This window comes from Prosopis cineraria, unplaced genomic scaffold (genome assembly GCF_029017545.1).
Source record: "Prosopis cineraria cultivar Desert tree isolate PC_DT_omini unplaced genomic scaffold, ASM2901754v1 PC8, whole genome shotgun sequence".
Lineage (NCBI taxonomy): Eukaryota > Viridiplantae > Streptophyta > Magnoliopsida > Fabales > Fabaceae > Prosopis > Prosopis cineraria.
Window position 1 is genome coordinate 28,209,183 of NW_026555339.1, and position 13,438 is coordinate 28,222,620.

Sequence of the window (13,438 nt, forward strand, 5' to 3'; positions counted from 1 at the left end):
CGAGGTGAGTGAGGTAAACCCTTACTGAGGGGAGTTAAGTTACAGGTTGGGGCAGGCATGCAGGCTGAGACAAGTAAGCAGGGACTGAGACAAGGAAGCCTTATATATATGATTTGTGTATGTTGAATGTTTTTAAGTAGTTGTTAAACTTAGATGAAATCTAATTATCTTATTTTAAGAAATGTGCACCCTTAAGGCTAGCCTAATATCCTTAAAAGATTGATGTATATTGTAATTAGGGGTAGTGATTGGGGTCATTACAACATATCCTATGACTTGCTTTAAATTTCTAGTTAAAACTTGTAGAGAGCTAAATAGTCTTATCTTACAGTTTTGGTGGGATGGAATTGCAAATGGAAACAAAATCTATTAGCTTGCTTGGATTGAACTTTTCAAACCAAAAGGTGAAAGAGGTATGGAGTTTAAAGACTTTGTTAATTATAATTATACTCTCCTTGATAAAAATGGCTGGTGCCTCATGAATAACCCTGATGATTTATGGGTTCATGTCTTGAAAGCTATATATTTTCCTAAATTTAATTTTTTGGATGCAAATAAGGGGTAAAGCCTCTTAGTACTGGTCAAGCATCATTGATGGAAGAAATTTTATGTTCAAGGCTAGCATATTGGTAATGGCAAATCTGCTCAAATCTAGGTTGATAGATGGATTCCACTCCTTCCAAAAAAAGTCCACATAATTGATCTTAAGTTATACAAGTTTGATGTTTGTGTGGCCCATTTAATTGAAAATAGACACTAGAATTTGACAAGCTTGCTGCACCTAATTGTTGACAACACTGCTAATGCCATCTATCAAATTTTACTCCCATGTCTAGAGACTGATGACTGAATTTTCTAGAGTAGTTCTCACAATGGGGTATATACAATAAAGTAGGGGTATGCTTTGAGCATGAAAATTAAGGTTAGCACTTTTAAGAAATTTCGCTCTTCTTTTTTCCATTTTTTTTGATCTTTGGAAAAGTATATGGAAAATCCAGACCATACCTCGAATAAACCATTTTATTTAGGAGGTTTTTCTAAATCCCTTGCCATGAATGAGGTACTTATTTGTAGATATAGAGAGAACAATACCATTTGCCCTATTTGTGAAAATGATATTGAGATTATAGAACACATTTTCTTCCTTTGTTCTTGGGTTAGGTGTGTTTCGTTTGGAAGTGACTTGTCTTTATGATTTGACTCTCTTAGTATCACAAGTTTTGGTTCATGGTGTGATATGTATCTCTCTAATAATAGTCCCTTGTTTGAGTTTGAAATTTCTCTCATATGTTGGATCCTTTGTTTAATTTGGAAGGCCCTCAATGATAGAATATTCAATTATGTTCACCCTAACCCCAATTTCATTATTGAGGAATCTTTATGAGCTACACATGAATATTCCTAAGCTTGCAAGCTAGATGTCCCTAAAACTACTAGATCTAATGAAAATAATTGTAGATCACATTAGTTGGCCCCTATTGTTGATTTTGTTATAATAAATTGTGATGGTGGTTACTCTGATAAACATAGAGTGAGTTCTATTGGCATTTTATGTAGGGATTATAGAGGCAATTTTCTTTAGGGTTTTATTGATAATATTTTATTAATTTTTTCTTTTATGTTTGAAGCTTTAGCCCTTCAAAGCAAACTATTGCTTGACCCAAGACTTGAGTAATGGAAAAGTTATTTTTTAAAGTAATTGCCTCACTCATGTATCCTGCATCTAAAAAGGCAAACCTGATTCTAGTGACTGGATGTATAGAGTTATTGTTGAAGATATTCTTTCTCTTTTAGCATCTAATGTTGGCTTTTTTTGTCTCCTTTTCCAAGCGCAAAGGTAATCGTGCGACTAATCTACTTGCTGCTAATGGTTATAAGAATGTGGGCTCAATTAGGTAGGTAGAAATACCATCACTTTCTTTGTCTCTCATTCTACCTAAGGATGCTCTAAGCTTGATTCGTTCTTCTAATGATATGAGTTTGTTTGGTTCTTGGGATGGTGTTGGATGATTGTTATTTCCTATTATTGTGTATTGTTGAGTTTGCTATGTTTTGCTCTTTGTAACTTTTGTTTTTGGCTTTTAGCCTGGAACATTATTGTATTGCCTTTCTGGTGGAATAATATTCAATATTTGTGAAAAAAAATTTCATGACTTATAAGTTATTAAAGTTATGCAAGTTAATATTTATTGTTTTAAAGAAAATTATGTTAAATATATATATGTTTTTCAACTTAATATTGTGTTCATGTATTTACCCTCAAAAGTTTCATGTAGGCACAATTGATATTCTAAAATAATTTTTAGGGCAAGGCCCTAAGGTTTTTTTAAAATGATACAATTTTTCCCTTTGTTAACAAATCCAAATGTCTGACCATTAGTTAACTTGATTTTGCTTAGTTGTCATGTCCACATGGCATCATTATCACATTTTTCCTTTTTTATTTACTAATATTTTTTTTAAAATTTTTCTAGCTTTGAAATACATCATTCACTAAACCTACCCAATACTGACCATCAATTCCACAAAAAAATCCACCTACATTCCATCTTGTGACTATTAAGTAAGTTAACACCACGAGGGGGTGAATTAGGTGTTAAAGCTTTTCCCAAATAAAACAAAACACATTTTTTTTATCAAAACGAAGTTTGAATGATAAGATTGTAAAACAGATAAAGTTTAGAGAAGAGAAAGCTTAACATAAAATTTATACTAGTTCAACCCAACCACTTGGCCTATGTATAGTATTTAATATCACACTTGAGAAATTTTAGTTTGTAGTTGATCTTGATAGCTCATTTTATTATAGTTGAGAAAACTTTTGGTAAGCTTAAAGGAATAAATAAGCTTCACTATGCCTACCTCCCTTTGTAACACCCTAGTAATTTAAATCTTAGTTAAGTATTTGATTAAGAGTTTAAATTTCCTTTTCTTGTAAAATTAGTGTGTTTTGGGCAAGAATTGAGTCTTTTGGTTGTGATCGCCTTTGGACAAGATTTTAACAAGGGATATTTGTTTGTGAACACAAGAAGAAAAGAGAGGATTCGTATCTTGGGTCATGTTTGGTCACGTTCAAGGCACGTTGAATGGTTATTTGCTTGAGGTTGAAAGATAAATAGGAAAAATTTTCTTTTGACATTTGCCCATGCTCAGATGTAATTATAATAGGTATGACTGCCCATGAATGAACACACTAACTTGGATTATAAGTAGAATTTTAGACTTCATTTCTAAAGGAAGGGGAGAGAGAGTGCTGATAGAGAGAGAGAGAGACCAAGGGTTTGTGGATTGCAAACCTTGGAGCATGGATTTGAGCTTCCCAATTCTCCAACGAGTAATTTCTAATTCTCATCTACCTTCCTTTTCATCCTTAATTAGTGGAAATTGGGATTTATTAGGGTTATTTTTTGTGGCAACTTTGAGTTTGAAGTTTTGGCTGATTGAAGAAGCTTTCTAGCTCCAAGAGGCAAGTTTAAGCTTTCCTTAACTTCATTTGAGATTTTTGACTGGTAGATTTTGAATATATTGGTTGTTTAAAGAAAACCTAAGTTATTAAAAGATGAAATTTAGAATTATGAGGAATTGATGATTTGATAATGTGATTATTGAATCAAGATAACTTAGTTATACTTGTTGGAATGTGAAATTATGGTTGGACAGGTTATGTTGAATTTTAGATTTTTGGTGTAATTATTCCCAATTTCCTTAGGATTTTTGACTTGTCTAATTGGACGATGGTTTAGTCTAAGAATTTATTCAGTTAGAAACTTTGGATGATAAGGATGTTACATCTAAAATTTCATTGGATTTAAGATTGATTTGGTTTACCATTTTGAACTCAATATTTTTATGAAAAAGACTTATATAGAATTAAGTAATGAAATTGTCTCAAATGGTGCTAAATGGTTGAGATTGATCATTTGGTTGTGATTGGATAATTTTGATAACTGTGATAATTGGTAGAATGTTATTGACATGTTGATGTGTGTATGTTGTGTTCTGGTTGTTGTTTGGGGCCATGTAAACATTGTGGTGGGCTTTTGAGTAGCTGGGGTTATTACCTCTAGATCATGGTGTGTAGGTTGTTTGGCTATGTGAAGTAGTTTTGATTGGCACTATTATCCTTCTAACTTGAAGGGTTGAGGTAATTAGAGTTTAATTATTATTCTAACATGTGCATGCAATAGATAGTTTGTGTATGTGTGTGTGTGAGTTTTCAATGATAATTATTGACTATAATAACTCTTTTCCATATGAAGCCATTGATATCAAATTTGTATGATTTTACAAAAATTGTATGATTATGGAATTATATGAAATGATACTTGAAATATACATTGATATTGGCATTGAAATATTATGGATGGAGAAAATGTTTATGAAAACTATTTTTGAGTTGCCCTGCTAGGATGAATATAGGTATGATATCTTGATAACTGGCTTTGTACACCCTACCCAATAATTGTGGAATATAATTAGGAAGTGTCATATCCCTTATTGTATGATTGTTGGTAGATTTTATCCTTTTAGATAAATGAGTTATTTTGACTATATATGATGGTTTTTGAATCATTGTTTTGGGTTTAGGATATGACGATGATGATATGATAGATATCTACTATTCTTTATTATCACGTGGTAATTGTCAGTTCTTAAAGTCCCTGTTCCTATGGTTAAAAAAGGTTATGGTTGTAGCATATAAGACCTATTATTCCTCATCCACTATTCTCAACTAGGAAGTGAAAAGAGAAAATAGGCAAAGAAATTAAGGTGGCTAGATTGTGGAAGGTTGATCCAACTCCATGCCCTCTTTAGAATGCAGAGAACCTCTAGCCAAGGTTGCATAAGGAGGTTGGTGATTGGGAGCACTATCTAAACTATAGCTTACTAGTCATAAAAGGTGAGTATTGGGGTAGGAAGGGAATTTGATGTTAACTATATATAATAATTATATGATGAATAATGGATTTGGTAGTGACTAGAAACTCCTTTTTGAAATGATTGTACTTTTATTAAAAGCTGGGAACCTTAATTTGGAAATGTTTTCTATATGGTACTTTTAAGTATGCACCTCTTGTTATAAAAATATATTATATTACAGTATATTTGTTTAGACTAGAATTCCTTTTTGGTTACTAAGATTTTGTATCCTACCCCTCTTTCTAAAATTTTTCAAGAGAGAGCTATAGCTCGCTTTTTCTGCACGGAGATGAGACTAGTTTGACTAAGGCATGATGTTCTTCAATTATACTCGTATATCCATGGTTTTTTGGCCAAGTATCTTTAGCCTATTAGTATTTATACTAGGATTGTTGTATTTCGTTTATCATAGTGGAAGCCCTTTTGCTGTGATGGGCTTTTTGTCATGGTATGGTAAATAATTCCTTGGGGTAGGATCTTGGTGTTAGGTGTAACATCCAGAAAAAAAAACTTAAAATAATATATAATTATGTAAATAAATTATAATTTTAAAATTTAAATTTTTAGACACTTATTTATTTTTTAGTTAAATTATGCATCTCATATACTCATAAATTTTTTGATAATGTTATGTGTCTTTTATGCCTTGTTTAAATTTTAGTAGAAATTTTTATTTAAAGAGAATTGAATAATAGAATGACATACATTTATATATATCAACCACGAAATAAGATATATATATATATATATATATTAGAAACAAGTGTATGATATATTTTATAATACTTCTACATAGAAATTAGGAAAGGATTAGAAAATTATATAAATAATTTTTTATACAAAAATTAGCCATGAATGTATTCATGAAGAGTTTCTTTTAAAAAAGAAGCTTTGTTTTTAGGAGTAAGCCATTATTTGATACATGTGACAAAATAGACTTCTTTTGGGAGAAGCCAATATCAAAGCATGGATGAGAATGCCACCTTAGATGACTTGCCCTTTAACAATTCTTAACCCCTTGCTCAAGCCAACAACTCTATATATACACCCCTTACTCTTATAATGTAAGCATACAAATAGAAAGGAATGAGAGGCTAGAGAGAGAGGTGGAGAGAAAGAATGGGGGGAGAGAGAGATGACGAAGAAGAAAGAAAGGGAGAAGAAACGATCAAGAGAGATAATATTAAGAGAAGGAATATAGAGAAAAGGTGTGAGATGGATAAAAAGAGATGGGAGAGAAATTTAGAGAGAGACATTAAAAATGAATAATGAAGAAAGAAAGCCAGGACAAATTTTAAAGAAGGTCATAATCATCAAATAGAAAACCTGGGATAAGATAAGACTCTTGTCTTACTAAGATTTAATTTACAAATTTATTTAAATATAAATGTTTTCTCCTATTTTTATTTCTAGGTAATTTATTTTAAATATTTTCTATGATTAAGCTTTTTTATTTACATGACTTTTGAATGCTATTTTTGCATAAAATTATATATATACCCCTTACTCTTGTAGAGGGCTTTGTAATGAAGCTAGGCAAAGGAGATTTTAGGATGTAAGGATCCAAATGCTACCAAGGATTGGTTGTTTTGTTCATAATCCTCTCCTTGGTTATTTTATTAAAGATGAAACTAGAGCATTTAATAGGCCCTTCAGATTTGAGGCAGCCTAGACTTTGCATTAGGGTTTTAAAGACTTTATTAAGGATAATTGGATGGGAGATATGGATGTTTTTGAGAATTTATTGGCCCTTAAATATGAATTGAGGGATTAGAGTAAGAATGTCTTTAGAAACATTGATTTTCATAAGAAGAAACCTTTAAAAAGGCTAGATGTGGTGTAGAAGAAGATTTAGCAATTAGCAAGGCCGTATCCTTATCCATTTAGAGTGGAGAAGGAGATTAATGATGAGTTGGAAATTATTTTGAAACAAGAAGAGTTACTATGATACTAGAAGTCAAGGGGTGGATGGATCAAAGATGGTGATAGGAATATGTGTTACTATCACATGAAACCACTTTGTCATAGGAGAAGGAATAGAATTAAGATGCTCAAAAGAGATGATGGAGTTTGGGTTGAAAATTAGGATGAGCTTTAGTTGATGGCTCTGAATTTTTGTAAAAATTTGTTTATGGATGATGGTGAAGTGGATGGGAATTTGTGTACAATTACTTCCTTTAATAGGATTACAAAGTGGGAAAGGAGAAGATTGCAGAGACATATGACTGATGATGAAGTTCAGAGGGCTTGTTTTCCAATTAGGGCCTATAAGGCTCTAGGTGAGGATGGCTTTCCAGCTCTTTTCTTTCAAAAATATTTGCATAAGATTGGCAGTGATGTGTGAAGTTTTGTTTGGGCAGTTTTTAAAGGGAGGGAAGATGTAAGTAGAATTAATGGTACTTTAATTACACTTATTCCAAAGGTGGAGGTGCCAGAGAGTATGAGGCAAATAAGACCCATTGGCTTGTGTAATGTATAAGGAGACCCTTTATCTCCCTATTTGTTTGTGTTTATAATGGAGAAGTTAAGTCATATTATTAATGATGCTTAAAGGATGGGAAGATGGAAGGCTATTCGGTTGGGAAGAGATGGTCTTGAGATAACTCATTTAATGTTTACTGATGACTCGTTATTGTTTGGTGAGGCTTTTGTAAGATATGTTGGTCACCCGAAAGGGGGATAAATTGGGTGTCTTCCAATTTTTTGCTTAAAACTCTTGACCACAGAAACTTAGAGTATGAATGATAAGAGGATAAAATAAAGTAGAAGAAGATGAGATAGATAAAGAGTAATACACAGAGAATTTATTTTGGTTCAGCCCAATCCACTTGGCCTACATCCAGTCTCCAAGAACCTTCAGAGATTTTCTATTATAACCACAAGTTCAATTCAGGCACTCATAAAGCCACAGTATAATTTCAGACTTTATGTTTGATCATTCTCTTTTACAAAAATCCCATAACTTTGATCTGGGCACTTGTGAAGTCATTCACAATCTGTCAAACTTACAAGTCTATTTCTTTCCCCCTCACAAAGATAATTTTAGCACCCACTTAAGGTTCCCTGATCTTAAGTCTGCTCAGATAAATAGTAGAAAAATTTTGATCACAAAGTGATCCTGATACAAATTCACTCATTGAGTAGATGAATACATTAAAGTACAATAATATTGGAGACAAATAGAGAGAGTAGTTGAAGGTATTGAATATTATAGCTTGTGCCACTCATTTTTCTACTCTACTCTACTTCAATCTTTATATATGAGCCCTTTTATAATTAGAGTTGATAAGTGATTCGTTAGACTTATTGATATAGCTGTTGGAGTAGTCTCTTTCTCTCATCTGATCTTCTCTATAAAGTATAAGTCTATTTAGCGCTTTTGCAAAGTTCTCTTGTGTCTTGCAAAGTATCTGTTTGACAAAATCAATTTTCTGTTTCTCTTTAATATTTAACATTGTAGATACAAGTGAAGCTTTGTAGCTTCACAACAGTATTGTTACCTAAAAAGGATAGTAGGAATTGGCAGCTTTTCAGATGGGTTTATGTGTTAGAGCCAAAAGAAAATATAATGACATTTATGCATATACTTTGACAAAAGTAGTAAAGGTTTATACTGGTGTAGCATTCTAGCACAGCTATTATAAATCAAGAATGAATCACAAAAAGTTTGATCCCAGCAATAATTGTGTTTAGATAGATTCTAGGAAGGTTATTGAGTGGACATAATTGATTGCAGATGAAAAGAGTAGCTAAGAATTGAGTTTTGAAGAGTTTAAGATTGAGAATGGAAAACAGAGCATGAAATTTAAACTTAGTATTGGTACTATTGATATTGGTACCAATGCCATCATGAATAAGAATGAAGATAGTATAGGTGTTACTTTGTTAATACCAGAATAAAGATCTTCATAAAAGATGATGATATTTTTCATTTTATGAAAATAAAGTAGTTATTTCAAGAGAGGATTTATAGCATAGGTGTTGATAGAAAGTATTGGTGTTAATGTAACTTGAATGAAATTTTTTATTTTAAAGCTTTAAAAATAGTACTAGCCCTAATAAATAGCACAGGCGTTAAAATAACTTAGATGATTTCTTAGAGCAAGTTGTACAAGGCTGAAGAAATAGTACTAGAGCTATCCATTGAAACACATAAAAATACACTAGAATTTTTGAATAAAGATGAATTAGTTTTGGTGTTGATACTCAGTACAGGTGCTAAAGAAGTTTCAAAGAGTGAAGATGCATAGCTGAAAGAAAAGAAAACATAAAAAGAACAAGTGTTAGAAAATGGCATGGGTGTTGAAGCAAGAATAGATGGGTGTTACTTGCAAAGTATCGGTGCTAAAGCAAGAACAATACAGGTGTTACTTACATAGTATTGGTGCTAAAGGCACTTTGTTCATGAATTTTGTAATATAATTTTTAGGTCAAATTAGAACAATCATAACTCTTTCATTTTAAGTCCAAGTCAGGCAAATGACCTATTGTTGGAAAGCTCTGGATGTCTAGTTTTCAAAGAAATAATACCCACTTAAAAATTTAAAGTAATTTGATATATATTATCAAAAAAGTGAGAAAAGGTCAGTAACATTTGTTTTAGTACTGGAAGCTTAAATAGGCAATTTTGAAAAATCATATTTATTTTATATAAAATCTATTTTGAATGAAATAGATGTCTTTGGAAATATTTACAAGTATATTTTGAATTAAATAATTTTCACATCAAATGGATTTGTTTATTAAGAGATATACAAAAAATACTCAATAAAGGTCAAAAACCAATAATTCCAAAACTCTTAAAGAACTTCAAATCTTAGTAACATAACTCCACTTTGAGTAAATATAACATTTAAGAAATTTTATGGAGTTAGTTTTCAAATAATATTTAGGAGAAAACATTTTCAAAACTTGTGAGATATAATTGATTGAAAACAAGATTAAGGTTATATCTCACTATTTATTTTAAAACCAAACTATATTTTATGATGCATATAAAACATTGAGTTTACCATAAAGATTAGAATTCCTAATGATATTATACTTATTAAGACTAAGGCTATAATGGATCCAAGCTTGTAAGTCTTCATTCACTTAAGCTCCAATTGGATCATCTTTCTCATCATCTTTATATTCTTCATTCTTGAATAAAGCATGCTAATAACAACTCAAATGACTTCTTGTCCATGCTCACTCATATTTCTACTTTGGATAACCTTCAATAATTTATCATGAATAAAATGGTTAGTCTAAGTATCAATATGCATGGGAATAAGTATAAAAGATATTATATCATGCCATGCATATAAAAAATTTTATATATATTGTAAATATCCAAGTTATGAAAAATAAAACTTTGATCACTATCAGATATATTATCAATTTAGGATAAGGAAAAATATGATAGAATAAACTATTTTTAAATCTCATATAGTATAGAATAATATAAGTAAAAATACTTTAAAGTACATGTTCCATAGTTATAGTTAACTAATATATATATATATATATATATATAAAATGACTAATGCATATAGTCAACTATTCTATATTCTCAAACATATTAGCTATGTTAATACAAATATATTTATCATCATCAAAACTTAAACTTAACATAATGTCATAAGCCATTATGTCCAATAGCTTTTTCTCAACAATTGGCTTGTACTACGGAATGCTTATAATTTTTTTATAAAATGATAGGCAAAAGGTGAATATTTAAAATTTTTCTATTCTCTTTTCTGAGAATGTTAGTAGATCAACAAGAAAGGAACTTCTTCAACTAGTTAATTTCTATGTTGTTGAGGATTTTGGTAGATATCTTGGGTTGCCATTGGTACATGGAACAATTATGTTGTTGAAAAAGTTAAGAAAAGATTAATTGTTTGAGTATGGTAAGGAGAGTGACTCTTGAAAATTCTTTCTTAGTTCTATTCTCGTTTATCCCATGATGATTTCTAGACTTTCTGTGGCTGTTTGTGAGGAAATTGAAAGGATTGAAAGGGCTTTTATATGGGGTCATGATGTGGAGGAGAAGAAAATGCATTAAAGTTGAAATTGTTAAAAGAGTGTGGTGGTTTGGATATTTTATATTTGAAATCAATAAATGAGGCTTGTGTGTTAAAACTTACATGGGCTTTGAGATATGGGCAAGAGGGCTTGTGGGTGGAAGTGCTTCAATATAAATATAATGGTAGAAGGGTGTTTGAGAATGACATAAGGGTTAGAGATTTAGATTTTTCCTTTTGGAAGGATGTTGCATTAGTTTGGCATCACCTTAATGGTAATAGGTGTGTTGACATGAAAATGGAAGAAAAATGAGTTTTTAGAATGATTCTTGGGTTTCTAAGAATTATGTTTTGTATAATGAAATCTTGCAAGACTTACCTCCTGAGTCATTAAGTTGGAGAGTTTCTAATGCTGTGGATGAGCAAGGGTGTTGGAGATGGGATATTTTGAAACACTTTCTTTCTGAAGAGGCTTTGTTGAGGATACAATCTGTAGTACCTCCCTTAGAGGATGAATCTAGTGATGCTTTAACGTGGACTAGAGGAGGGAGTAGAGGTTATTCTATGAGGGAAGGCTACTATATGATAAAAGGTGAAGAAGAGTCCTAAGGAAGAGAGTTTTGGAAATAGTTATAGAGGTGGCCTAGCATTGAAAGAATCTACTTGTTTTGTGGTTGGTAAGTCATGGAAAGCTACTCACGAAAGAGATATGTCATAGACAACGGACTGCTTCTTCTCTTTGTGATTTATGTGGCTAGGAGGAGTCATTGATGCATGTGCTATGAGACTGTTTAGCTACTATTGAGGTCTGGCAGAGGTTTGTTGCAATGACCAAGAAATTTAGGTAAAAGGAAAAAAATTAAATCAATGATAAATTATTTTATTGTATTTGTATAAATTTTGGAGCAAGTATTGCAAGAAGGAATGTAGGTTTTATGGAGTAATGCTTGCTATGTAATTATCAGATCTCAGGTTTGAATCTTTACAATGCAAGAGAATGATTTTTATTTCTTTCCCATTGCTGGGAATTACTAAAGTACCCTTCTTAAAATCTTCCATTCTATTTCTCCTTTTTCTCTTTTTTCCTTCTCTTTCTTGACTCATTGTGCGAATAGAAACTTGAGTTTAGACACAAAAATTTCAAATACCTTGTTCTAGATTTTTCTTCATCCTCTTCCTCCCTCCCAAGTTGGCTCGCATTGGTCTATGTGAGAGCTAGAGAAGTCTGCTGCTTAAGATTTTTGAACCTCTAATTTGTACTTTGGTTTTCCGTTCTCTTCCTCTTTGAAGTAGTTCAACATTGCTGTGGAGAGATATTGGAGTTTTTCCTATTGCTAGAGTATGAGTTCTCTTCTCCCTTTTGCTATTGATATTCCTCATCTTCTTCTCTTTCGCTCATCCATACTATATGTTTGAATTTTTCCCTATTGGTGCTGTAGATTTTCTTTCTCCTTTCCTCTTCTTAGTTCATTTGCACAAGGTCTACTTCATTATTGGTTCTTAACTATGGATGCACATGGTAGGAAATAAGGGAAGAAAAAAAACATGCATGTTAATGAACAATACAGCATAAAAATCTGTTCCACAAGGATTTGCTCAATTTAAGACTCGACACTACATATATTTTCATGCACATGTAGTATCACGTCTCGCAGCATAATGTCATGTCCCAATAGCAATATTAAAAAAATAAGGTAAAGTTGGCGGAGCAAAAACTAGATTTGAATAAATTTGTTTTACTTGATACTATAAAGGCTAAGTAAGAGTATCTATAGGTATGCTAGAAATTGATTTTCACTATCACCTATTCATGCCATTTTCTTTTATATTTTTTACCTTTATACCGTTCTACTTTTCTAACAAAAAAAGGTATGAGCATTTGAAGGCTTCTATTTCCTTGTCTTTCCTTAACTTGAATCCTCTATTCTAATTGTACTTTTTTGAGCAAAAAAATAGGACCATGTGAAGGAGAGAGACAGAGTAAAGTGGGAAAGAATCTGACATAAATAGAAGCCACTTGTTGCAAATAGATAATGAAAGAGAAGATTTGAAACTCATTATCTATCAGGACAAGTTTTTAACTTATAGAATCTTGGTAAATAATTTTTAAAGTATAGTATTTTGGATAATATTTTTTTTGTAGCATGGTGGTCAATTTGCTGCTCTGCAACTATAGATGTCCTTAGTTATATAACTTTAATTTATAGCCCTCTAAGGAGTATGATAGACTCCAAGTCTAGAAGCACACCTCAAATTTAGGTCAAGGTATTAATGAACCTTATCTCTATTTAGTTGATTTTAATGACATTATTTCACAGTTGAAGGAAAAAGGCAGCAAACCAAAACCTGCGAGCAAAATATTAAATTCTAAAAATTTATCTCTAACTGCTCTTTAGCTAATCTTAGGTATAATGGCTCTTGTTTTACCTAGTGCAATGAAAGGCAGAATAATGACACTATATGAGAATGTATTGATTGTGTGCTTGGTAATAAGTCTCCTAGAGAAGCTT